Raw genomic sequence first — 13,231 nt, 5'->3', positions numbered from 1 at the left:
CAAAGAAATGTGAGAGACATGCTAAGTCAGGCATGACTGTCAAAGATGGTAGGAGTATGGTAGTGAATCAAGAGAGATGGAGGCAGTTGACACAACAGCCTGACCCCCATGTAAACATGGGAAAAAGGGGATTGATGATGGTGATGATGATGATGATCTGTCAGGTGTACATGTTGGGAATTATGGCATCAAAAAATCCAAAACACATACAGCTTCATCTGGAGCTATATGTTGTGAAAAAAGCAGGTGCTGTCTCTAATCTGGACGTTAGAGAAAATAGAGTTGATGACCTCAGAGTGTTCATTCACACCAATTATGTTGGTGTAATAAGTCTGAAGACTGCACAGGTTCAGAGCTCTATTCATGAACACAGAGTCAGGTGGCTGTGCTTCAGGTTGTTATAACATACATGTGTTTATGAGATTGCTCCTATCTGGTGTACAAGTATTTATATTTTTATTTATTTTTTGATTTTACATTTGCTAACCAGGAAAGTCTGACTGGACTAGTAGTCCTTTTTCAGTGGAGGCCCGGGGAGAAAAGATCCACAGTTGTATACAGTCTTAGAACAACATATGAACAGACATTAACATAGAATAGATTTAGACATGTACATACTTGTTGAAATAGCCTTAGAGCAACATTATAACAGATATTATCATAAAATATGTTAAAACATGTATACAGTTGGTGAATAAGATAAAGCATGTGCACTTATGAGATTGTATATATAAGATAAGAATGAGGGCATACAATGCTTCTTAAAAGGCTTGAAAAGTAAAATCAGTACTGTAGAAGAATTACAGGTAACAGTAGTATACCTTTCTTTGTTAGTTAACATTACTGAAGGGACTACTGGCTTATTATATGTCTTTGGGTTGTTTATGTCACTTGTACTCTTGTTGTGGAGCATGGGCATAGCCATTTACTAGTGAGGTGGGTTTTAAGTGAGTTTTTAAACTGAGTTATGGTGGTTTTACTTGTAAGGCTATTGGGTAGGGAATTCCATCCTTTTGCTATATAGGTGTAGTATAGGGATTCTCCTGCAGAATTAGAAGCTTTTTGGAGTTCTAGTTGTTGTTTGTTGTTCGAGCATAGAACTCTCTTACTAGTATATGGTTTGAGTATACTATTTAGGGCTGGGATTTTATCTGAGTTGTGTAGTATTTTGTGGGTTTGGGTTAGTTGGTTGTACAGTAGGAGCTGGGGAAATTCAAACCATTGTAATTGTTTTATGGCTATACAGTGATTAGAGTTATAGGGTTATAGAGTTTTAGAAGGTAATAACTCTGATTCTGCAGCTTAAATGGAGGATCAACTTGAGTCCAAGCCTTACAGGAAGAGAAGTTGGGTGAGGATGGGCTATAGCAAAGTTTCAGACATTAAGACATCTTTTCCTGTTTCAATGCAGTGGCAGCATTCTGGAGGATAAACAGCACATACTCCCAAGAAGCAAGTGCAGAGATGACCGGAAAGAAATTAATGTAGAGGGATGAGGTGGTCGATGCCCACAGAACTATGCATAGAGAATAATATACTACAGTGAGACATTTCATATTAGTATATGTGGAAATTATTCTCTGCTGGATTAGTTGGTGTGCCTTACTGCTTATGGTTAGGCTGAATGAGTGTTTCTAGTGCTATGGGCTGATGAATGATTAGGCAGGCATCATGACATTTGCATATCTTGTTCTTTGATCATAAACTGGCCAAACCATCATATTACTGAGGCAAAAAGGCACTAGCAATGCTTGTCTCCTTTTTAAGATTAGATTTACCTTTGCTATAGCTTACTCTTTCGGTGTAAGAGGTGGGAACCACAGCTAAATTGCTCTCGTTTTGATGCTCTATGAGGAAATAGTCTTCTTTATCTTGAAACTTAATATGACCTCCTCTGCCCATTCTGCATTTGGATTTGTCTCTGAATTAGTACAGATGTCAAAGTTCTGCTAAGTGCAATATCAAAGCTGTGAACAGAAAACACCTAAGGCTCAAAACGAGTTGTCACAATTAAGCCATACCAGAGGCATTAAAATTATAAACTCATTGACATGTCTGTTTAGTTGATGTGTGGGTTCTGTTACTGTTTCTCTCTCTCTCTCTCTCTCCCCATAACTGGACAAGGACATTCAGTTTATTGCACTATCAAACTTACAGAACCATCCCTACCTCTCTGACTATAAAATGAACTATGATGCCATTCAGCATTTAGGCTGATTTCTGAATTAATTAGCTTTTAGAATTTGGCCAAACTGGGTGTTACAGCTGTGGACATAAAGTTTGCAAGATTATGAATCGAAACCTGATTATTATTCAGAAAATGCACGCTGACACACTATTACCAAATAGAACAAGTCTGGTTACTGCAATTGCATACTCTGCAAAATAAAAGACAAACAACTTTGCTTCTTGAAAGCTTGTCTGTGTACATCTTTGCCATCATCTTCTTGATCTGTTGGTATAATTACTTTCCAAAATCAGCAGAACAAGAATGAGAAGAAGCAGATGTATAATAATGACAGGCATGGTCATACGATACGCAAACTTTTATTAAGTGAGCTTCTTGTGTCTTCTGTCCTGCATTTCAGTGATGTACTGTCAATGTGTGAGCAGTACATTGGTCAGCTTTCTTGTAGCCAACAGAAAATGCAGAAGAAATCTAAATTCCCATCTTGCAATTACACTTTTGAAAAATGTAAGTAGTGTCTTTCTTTCTTAAGTAATGTCATTGCATAATATCAATAACCCACTCTCACGTGTGAGTAATGCAGGCTTTCCCCAGAGATATCTTTGATTATGAGGGCAGAATATTGTTTAATTTAATCTCTCAGCTTGCCTGGGAATTTTTAAAACTTTCACATGAATAAGTTGAAGATTCCTACTGTGGTTAGGGAAATCTGGTTTACTTTGTTTAGCTAGTTACAACTGCAGCCGTATAGGCCTGCATAGCAATACAATAAAAACTATTTGTACTAATTTCAGTAAATAAAAAAGTAACCGATTAATTCTAATGTTTAAATATGTAAAAAAACTGGTTGAAGGAGAGACACATTTGTTTTTAGAGTACAAAAATGTTTTAGTTATTTTCTCTAAAAAGGAAGGGTAAATGTAGCATTTTGAAACATCAGTGGTAAGTTATCTCCTTGACAGTATTTCACCCAAGGCTAAAAATGTTGAATTTTCTAATACACTCCCAGATATGGACATAATCCCCATGAAGGCTTCCTGACTGTACTGAAAAATCTAGAATTTAACTCTGCAGAAAAAAACATTTTAAATCCATGATTCTGACTGATCCACAATTTTCAGTTTGTGAGCACCCACTGGTTCATGTACTTTGGAAGATTTAGTACCATGTGTGATTTTAATAGAGATTTACAGTTATAACTCTAATTGGTGTAGCTGTACGGTTAACGCGTTCTTATTGGTAGATTACATCCCTTTGGCTATAACAGCAAATAAACATGAAAATAATTTTATTATATAAATTAAAATTGAATTTTGTCCAGCACAGTGTCATCTTTCTGTCCCAAGGCCTTCAGAAATGCACATCGTACGTAAGCTGCAAACTAACACTTGCATCATAAAGTGACATTCTTACCTCTCTTGTCTCTGGAGTCCACTACTCAATTTTATATGTTGATTTACCCTGGCATTTTATTTGCCTTTGCTGCAGTCTTCCTACATTGAACCTGGTTGCTTATGTTTCCCAGAGTTCCTTTTTTTTATTTTACATTTTTTCCTTCCGGCTGACTTATCCACATGCTTTCCATCTGTTATGTTGTCTTCTAGCTACAGTAACATAAAATGAGTATGATGCTGGGATCATTTGACCACATCTTCAGTTTCTTTAGATTATATTTAAGGGTTACCCCTCTCCCAATTCCACCCACAACGTTACTGTTTTCCAACAGAAATGTGTCTGTTTTACCATGCCCTGCTTGAGCTCACTGAAAAAAATCAATAAACAGGGCTGAAAACCGAAACCATCCATTATGATTAATCATTTGTAATTTTGTAACCTTAAAAGGACTCTCTTAGTGTTGCGGTGTTGGTGCTGCAGTAGCGTTGTCACCTCACAGTAAGACGTTGTCCTGTTCGATTCTCAGCCAAAGCATCTTCTGTGTGGAGACATGCATGAATGGGCGTACCTTCGTTGTGCATCAGGGCTGGCAACTCGGTACGTAAAAATCTACTGCTAATCATTAGTGGACCGGAGTTCCGCTGTGGTGACCCCTAACCGGGAAAAGCCGAAAGATACAACAAAAGGACTCTCTTAGTGTTGCCCTGTGTTGCTTGGTATCCAGCCACTTTTCCATCAGGTATGACAGGTAGTCTGTGTTTGTGGCATAGCATGGTATTTTAGATAAACACCTCATTCAGGACAATTCATTTGTTTGTAAGAGCAACAAGCATTTCATCTGAAAAGAAGTTCTATTTGTATACTGCACAAATTGTGACAAAATTATTCCACTTGTTTCCTGTGAACAGCCCCATCTGTACCTTCATATGTCATTCTGGAATAGCATATTCCTTCATCATCCTATGCAATACTGTAACATTTCCCAGGGTAAGTAAACACTTGGCCAGACTGATACGAAATGTGAACTGATGTAAGTAAAACCTACCTAGATGGGAGTTTCACCCCCCCACACAACCCCCTAACTATATATAACAACTCTGGCATCACACTACAGTGGATAAAAGGGCATGTTGGGCAAGTGTGTCCTTATCCTGGGAAAACTTCGCCATTTGGGTATTTCAGTTCTTGCAATTTTTGTCTTGGGAAAATTACATTCTGTTATATGGGCATTGATGTGTCAAATTAAATCCATATACACACACACACACACACACACACACACACACACACACACACACACACACACACATATATATATATATATATATATATATGTGTGTGTGTGTGTGTGTGTGTGTGTGTGTGTGTGTGTATATATATATATATATATATATATATATATATATATATATATATATTTTTTTTTTTTTTTTGCCTTACTCTGATCCTTTTCTCTAGGTTTATGCCATTTTTTAAATATGCCAGTAAAACTATGTGGTACTCTCCAGGTCAGAATTCCATGAATGTATTGCATTCTGGGATTAAAACTTTCATTTCATGTTAGCATTGTACCTCCTGTTCGAAGTTACTTTGCTGTTACTTTATCACCTTTATGCCAAAACTGTACCACCATCTCAGATCAAGATTTACTAGCTCCATCTTTGACGAACGACACTTGGCAAAAACATAATCCTCCTCTGAAAACTCTGTTCAGTAATACTAACAGCAAGGACTTTGTTTTATTCTGTTTTGCAAAGTATAGACAACGTGGTTTCCTTATACATGATTATGGGTGAAGGGGTGGCAGTCACAGTTGTCTTAATCCGCTACAATAGGGTAAAACATTTTATTTCAAGAAGTCTGCTTTGGTGGGGTAGTTATGATGATATTAGTGTCACTGAATCTCTTTTGGTAAAATGACCCTCTGACCACGTGTTCATTATAGCAATCTTATCAGAATACCTCCCAACTGAATTATCCCTCCTATATTATACATACTCTATTCCTATTTCACAAGTGACTTGGTGAGTCAAGTAGGTTCTGCCACATAAGCATTATTACATATCATTGCATTAAAATGTAATTAGGTGGACCCTTTCCAAATGTTGAAGTGTCATCAATCACCCTTCATATACTGACTTTGTTTTTATCATCATTTATCTCCATTATGCTACAATCTACAGCTTATCAGTTTTCAGCAACAGTATATCTACAGTTCCTAATGTCTATCTAAACTAAGATACTGTATTTGTATGCTTGTAGGAGTTGTGATTGTATCTCAAAATAGACACTCTTCCATTGGAGAAGATATAGATGATTATGAGTAAGCAACATCTCTCTTTACAACCTAATAAAGTAGGATATTGTATCCCAGTCATTATCACCATTTTGAGATCCTTCTGTATGATACATTGCCATCAAGCAACATTTTTAAACTAGCTTATCTTTCAGTTTCAGTTCAACAAAACTGATACAGATATGGAGAATTCATTTAAGTCTCAGAACTCCTTAAATATTTAAGTTCATGTTAAAGCAGCAATTACTGCTGAGTATAGAAATTAAAACCATTATCTCATAAAAATGGAAGGGAACAAAAGCAATAGCAGAGACTGAATTACACAAGAGGTTCCTGGACACAGGGAACAGCAAACACTGACCAGAATAAGGAAATGGGGAAATATTTATTTGTTTGTTTTTGTTTATTGGGAAAGTCCATCTGGGAATTGAACTGTCGATTTTCAATGGCGACTTGGGGAGAAACGCTCCAAAAGAAGGACAGAAAGACATTTTTGATAATACAAAAGAAAAACAGTCAAGAAACATTATTTACAAAGTAATTCAAAGAAAACAGTCAAAAACATTATTAACAAAGCATATCAAATTAAGAAAATACATATTTTTAGTATATTATGAAAAAATACTATATTAATATTCTTGCATAGTATCCATAGTGGAAAGAGTAAAGATTGCATTCTTCAGACTGTAGGTGTAGTTCAGTTGCATAATTTATTTGTTGCTAGGTGATATTGTAGGGCATATTTGAGTTTTTGCAGGTTATTTAAAGGCCTGATGTGGTTTGGAAGTTTTTTTTCCAAACCTTGGAGATGGTGACAAAGAATAGTGAGTCACCGTAATAATTATTTGATTTATTAGCAACAGTTTTAAGTTCTGAGGATCTCAGTGTTCTATTTGCAACATGTTATTTCATAAGATTTGACAGTGAGGGCATTTTAAGTGGATGGTGAAGTATGTTCTGTGTTTTGTATAGCAGGGAGAGGGTAATGTGTTGAGGAAGTTTAAGCCAGTTAAGTGTATTGAGTGCTGTGCAGTTGTAGGAATGGTTTGGAAGGCTACAGGTGAATTTGCTAATTTTCAACAGGAAAAAATGAACAGCATGTGCTGTGTAAATATCTCACCAAACAAATAAACCAGAGTAAAACAGTACAAAAAAGTAGAATGATGAGATGACACCAGGCTCTCAGCATAAAACGAACAATCTTTTATATTAAAACAACATAAGCACTTTCACAGCTCTTGCTGCTTCTTCAGATGTCAGTATAAAAATGCAATCACACACACAGCAGTTTATACAGAAATTCAACTAGCAAATCAATCAATTAAGCAATTATGTATTAAAAGAATACAAACAATGAATGTAATAAAAATTAAAAAAAATCAGAGATAAACTTAAAATCAGCTAGTGCACATAAATTTATGTAAAGCTCATCTAAAAAGTGAGCGTGTTTAAACAAAGGTTTAAGGGGAACTTTTTCATTTAGTCCTAAACCATAATCAGCCCTTAACCTAGCTATCCACTTGCTCTCTAAGCCTTCAGTAACATTCCCAGCATCATCCAGCCTCTCAGTAGCTGCTACCTGAACTATAACTTGAAACGTAAAACAATGTGTGTATGAAGTGAGCTTCACATGTTTAGAAAGAGCACTGAACTCAGTACCATTATTTATATGTCTTAAATGTTCTTGTTCCTTCAACTGACTATCAGTCTTGCCTACCTAGACCTTCGTACAGCACGGCAGTGCAGCACACTAAATAAACCACATGAGAAGTACAAATAGCTTGAACATCAAGCACATACTGTTTACCCTGATCTGGATGTATAAACATACCAGTGGTGTCAATATATCTGCAGCACTTGCAAGTATGACATGGTCTAGTTCCTTCACAAGTGGAACCATTTTATTCATAGTAGTTCTGCCATCAATAAGCTGTTTTGGATAACAACGCATCTGCTTTAAAGATCATTTCTTCTTAAAGATAAAGTTAGGTTGCTCACCCACTATCTTTTTGAGATCATTATTTGTTGTTATAATGGGCCAGTGTTTCCTTATAATATCCAAGACATACCCAGTAGTATAAGAATAAGTCATTGGTACCCTGCATTTTCATCATTCAGTCTCTTGTGGTGAATTGAAAGTGGATTTGAAGAAAAGAAGGGCCTGCCTCTACCTTCTCTAACATCAGAATCTTTGTTCAATACTTGTGCATTACACCTCTCGTAGCCCCTATCCACAAACTAATTCTCCAGATCTTTCATTTCAGCCATAAAATTGCCTTCACTGACATTCACCCTTGAGACTCTAAGTCCTTGCCCTTGTACTATGTTATCAAATACATATTTAGGGTGCATGCTTGTTCGGTGTAAAAAGTTGTTCCTGTAACAAGGTTTCCTGTACAGTGAAGTATCCATCTATCCACTGCTTGAAACACTGATAAGTACATCTAAGTAACTAATTTCCACCTTGGAATACTCAGCTGTAAATCTCAGAAATGTAGTACTAGCATTTATCTTTTCTATAAACTTGACCAACTCATCTTTTGTACTCTTCCAAATCAAAAATAAATCATCCACAAGACATCTGTAAAATAAAATGTGTTCTACATATGTATCAACCAAAATGTAATAAGTTCCTAGATGAGCATAATGAGATTGGTGCAACTATTGGCACATGATGTGCCCATTGCTGTGCCATCTCTTTGCAAAAAATAATTACCATCAAAAACATTATTTTCCAAAACCAACTCAAGTAAATAATGAAGTAATTCAACCTTACTATCACTACGAATATGTTGTTCCATCAAATAATGTACCACCCCTTCAATACCTAACATATTTGGTATAACTGTGAAGAGGGAACTTACATCCAAAGTTACCAAGTACCATCCCTCTACATGAAATGTAGCCTGCATAAACTCATAAAGATCCATCAGAAATTGTCAGGAGTCACTCAGGATATGTGATTTGGTATTGACAAGTGGTCTAAAATGCTTTTCTAGAAAGATGGACATAGAGTCTGTACTCTATTTTCTACCAGAGACTATGGGTTTAAGCAGTTGATTTACAGGATCCTTGTGTAACTTGGGCAGTCCCTGCATAAATGGAATCGAGGGATGTTGCACAAAAAAATAATCAAACAAACTTGTATCTATCAGCCCAGATGACATCATACAGCTCAACTTGTCTTTAATACGAATTACCTTGTTATTAACATCAGACATGGTGGCGCAGTGGTAGCATTGTTGCCTCACAGCAAGAGGTTCTCCTGTTCGGTTCTCGGCTGGAGTGCCTTCTTTGTGGAGTCTGCATGTACTCCCCGCGGTCAAATGGCATTCAGAAGACATGCGTGAATGGATGTGCCTTCACTGAAGGTTGGGCATCGGGCTGGCAACTCGGCACCATAAAAATCTACTGCCAATCATTAGCGGACTGGAGTTCCGCTGTGGCGACCCCCTAACCAGGAAAAGACAAACAACCTTGTTATTAACATCAAACAGTGTAATTTTACTATAAAAAGAATTGTCAGACTAAATAACATTCATTTTGTCAGCATACCATGAAGAATCTAGAATCACAATAGGGCCCCCTGTATCGACAGGGCATATAACAATGCTTTGATCAAACATTAAATGTTCAAGAACTTCTTTCCCCTAACAGTCATATTAAAAAAGCCTTCCCTTTATTTGCAGAATCATAGCCTTTATAAATTTCATCTAAACATATTCACTAGAAGTAACTACATTGTCTATATACATATACTTTAACATTAAAGTTCTAGTGAAAGTTTTCACATCAAAAACCATCTCAGTAATATCAGTACTCTAGGAGGATAAAAAAGAAAGACGGTTCTGTAACAATGATAATTTTTCAGTACTCAATACTTTACAAGACAAGTTATAAACCAAGTCTTTTGCCAGTACCTCTTTATACTTGTGTTTCTACAGAGTCCTGATTCAACTTGCGTTTGTACCTTGTCCAGCTCTGGGACCTCGTTCGTCTCTCTGCAGTTTTCTGGTGTATAGGTAAAGGAAAATTCAAGCTATTAGCCTTATGTTGTTCACCAACAGCTTGAACAATTTCATTCTGGTCATTGTGCACCTCAACAGCTACAGCAAAAGATTGAGGCTTATTAACTTTAACTTAGGTAACTTATATACAAACTAGCTATTACACTCATACATGCTCACTCTCTGGCTGCACTCTCAAAATGGCATTGAAATCAGAACTTGCTGGGTATTTATATGCAGGTTCAGTCCTTGAAACACTTCTTAAAGATAGAGTACACATGTTCTGTTCTGCAGTGACATTTTCAGTTTTTGAGATCAGAGGTAAAAGTTTCCTGATTGATGATTTCTAAAGTGGGAAGATTTGTGGCTGAGCAAACTAAAGTTGCATCATCAGCATTTCCTATTATGATGGTAAGTTTTGATTCTTTGTATATATCATTAAAGCAGATATTGAAAAGTACTGGCCCAAATATGGAACCTTGGGGGACTCCTGTAATGACTGGAAAGGAGGCGGAGTGGGAGTCATTCCATTTTCAGACTGGGTATGATTATTTAAGTAGTTGGTGAACCTGAGGAGAAAATGAAAAGCAAAGGAAAGAGGTGATAGAATACCACAATAGTGAAAATCAGGAAGAAGGAGACGGTGAACCCAATGAAATATAAGGGTGAGGTGGGGTGGGCATGGATAGAGATGGGGTAGGAAATGATCAGTCAGCCGCTGATGACATAGGGTACACTGTACATTACGACTGCATGTGAATGCAAGGTACTGTGTGGAGTTACTAAAGGTAAAAAATACTTTCTAATGTTTGTTGCTATGCTAGTACTAGGGGAGATAAATCTTCCCTGGTAATGTATTAGAGCTATGCGATGATTCCATATATTGAAGAACATTAATGTGCTTTGTAACAGCATTATATGTGCAGGAGAATCAGAGTACACTTTTGTTTGACAATAAAAGTTATCAGCTTGAAAATAAGTATGATGTTTTATATCAATGGTTAGAATAATGACTGTATAATATTATCATAAAGCCTGCACTTGGTGTATTAGTAACCTTCTTAGTTATTAATTTTATTTTTTCTTTTAATTTTATAGTGAACTTTGACCACTTTCAGATTCTCCGAGCAATTGGAAAAGGAAGCTTTGGCAAGGTATGAAGTCAGTGTTACAATTTTTGCCTACATTTTTGGTTTAGTGCTATCAACTGCTTTTCCAGACTTATATTCACAAGTACTATTTCTTATTTTTAGAGTTCATTTATCTTTTTAATGCAGTCTGAGCTGTACTGGAAATACCAGAGCTTTGAAGCATTAGATTTATTAAAGGTGCATCTGCGGTACCTTGACAAGGTTAATTAAGTCTTCTGCAAAAGTCACACAGCAGCACATTTTCAGGCTTCTCATCATTCTCACTTCATAATGGTTCAGGATGAATACATTTACTGTGCTTTTGCATATATTGTATCATAATTAGGGTCTGTTGGGGTCTAATAACTTCAAATCTCTTTTACAGTCTTTCAACATCCCAATAGTTATTTTACTATCAATGTTTTGGAAACAAAGAATGATGTCTTATTTCACTAAAATGGTTAGGTTAGGTGCAAGAACACTTATTTTTAAATGTTATTTTGTTTTGATGAGCTCCTTCAAAAAATGTTTCAAGTCATGTATTTTAACTGTTATCAAAGGTATACTGCCATACATGGCATTGACTGAAACTATAATTCAAAGTTATTTTATAGTTAACTGGGTATAATATAATTTTAATACAGTTTGAAAGACACTCCATTACTTTCGTTTTATTAATCATGCAGTATTATTCAGTCTTTATTTTCCTCCTATAAGTACTCCCTTACTGTCTTTTCATATTCACCATACTAATCACCCCAATAAGACTCCCCACTGGCACAGCTATAAGGTTAAGATGTCAGCCGAGTGATCAAGCCAAAACATTCAGCACCCTCTCTGTCCAACCAGTGCTTCGTGTCCCTGCCCAAGTAGTTGACACATACACACACACTTTGAGATTTGATTTATATACAAATGCACAGACACAACTGGGGAAAGCTGGCACAGGTTTAGTAACTATGCCCCTTCTGTCCAGACTATAATGCAGTAATCACTGCCACCAACCACCCTTACTTATCAACTACTATAAAGAACCTCACCAAATGATACCCAATCTTACTGTTTAATGTTACTATCATCCAAATGGTAAGTGTGAACAGAACTTTTAAGGCTATTCAAGAGTGGCCTATACAGTGCCCCCCACACTCCTCTTACTATATGTACTAACTCCAGGATCGCACTACATTGGGGAACAGGGCATATACCTTTTTAGATGAAATGAGTTTCAGTCAAATGAGTTTTCAGTGAAGTGAACTTTCAATGAATTGTGCTCAGGTAATTCATTTTCAGTGAAATGAGGCTTCGATGAAATGAGTTTCAGTGAAATGTGTTTTCTATCAAAGTAGGTATATATAATATATATATATATATATATATATATATATATATATATATATATATTTATATGTATACATATATAGACATGTGCATGTGTGTGTGTGTAGGTTTGTATAAACAAAACAGTGTAAGAAACTTCTCTGTGCGGAAGAGTTTCAGTCCATATATTTCTAGTTAATCACTGTATATTAATCAGATCAGACAATAGGTTCATAGATAGATTCATAGATTAGTACTAGGCTAACTGCCCTTGCGAGCCATTTTAAGCCTAGCTAATTATCCCTTGTGAGACTCAAACCTTGCGCCTTGTGTTTGTAAGGCAAACACCTTAACCGTTAGGCCACCCTCCCAACCCAATAGTAGTAGAAGTAGCGAATGTAAACTCATCTTAAGTCAAAACAAAACAAAACAAAAAGTAATAATAGAAAATATGTAATTGTACAGCATTACTAAGTTGTTGTGTCTTTCGGCTTTTCCCGGTTAGGGGGTCGCCAGAGCGGAACTCCAGTCCACTAATGATTGTCAGTAGATTTTTATGTGCCGAGTTGCCAGCTCTGATGCACAGCCTTCAACGAAGGCATGCCCATTCACGGATATCTTCATGCAGAAGATGCTCTAGCTGAGAATCGAACAGGACAATGTCATACTGTGAGGCGACAACGCTATTCGAAAGTAATCCAAGCAAGGCAGGCAGTCTGTTTCCGGTCAAAAATCCTTTACAGTGATTAACTAGAAATATATGGACTGAAAATCTTCCACACAGAGAAGTTTCTTACACTGTTTTGTTTTTGTTACAACCTAACCCCTTACCTAATGAATCTGACTTGCGCACTCTGTTCCTTTAACCCAGACTTTATCAGTACTTCTAGTTCTCTCT

The 13,231-nt window shown here is 36.4% G+C and overlaps 1 protein-coding gene across 1 annotated transcript in view; it reads left to right on the top strand.

Moving 5' to 3' along the window:
• The first annotated feature begins 10,989 nt into the window (after positions 1 to 10,989).
• STK32C (serine/threonine kinase 32C) overlaps positions 10,990 to 13,231 on the top strand; it is a 916,526-nt gene continuing 914,284 nt past the window's right edge. The window contains exon 1 of the mRNA XM_044056813.1: positions 10,990 to 11,040. The gene's annotated coding sequence lies outside the window, so the exon portion shown is untranslated. The remainder of the gene's footprint in view (positions 11,041 to 13,231) is intronic.

Source organism: Protopterus annectens, chromosome 14.part0 (genome assembly GCF_019279795.1).
Source record: "Protopterus annectens isolate FY-2018-M chromosome 14.part0, PAN1.0, whole genome shotgun sequence".
NCBI lineage: Eukaryota > Metazoa > Chordata > Ceratodontiformes > Protopteridae > Protopterus > Protopterus annectens.
Note: the sequence above shows the minus strand (reverse complement) of the source record. Positions and strands in the feature narration are given on the sequence as shown.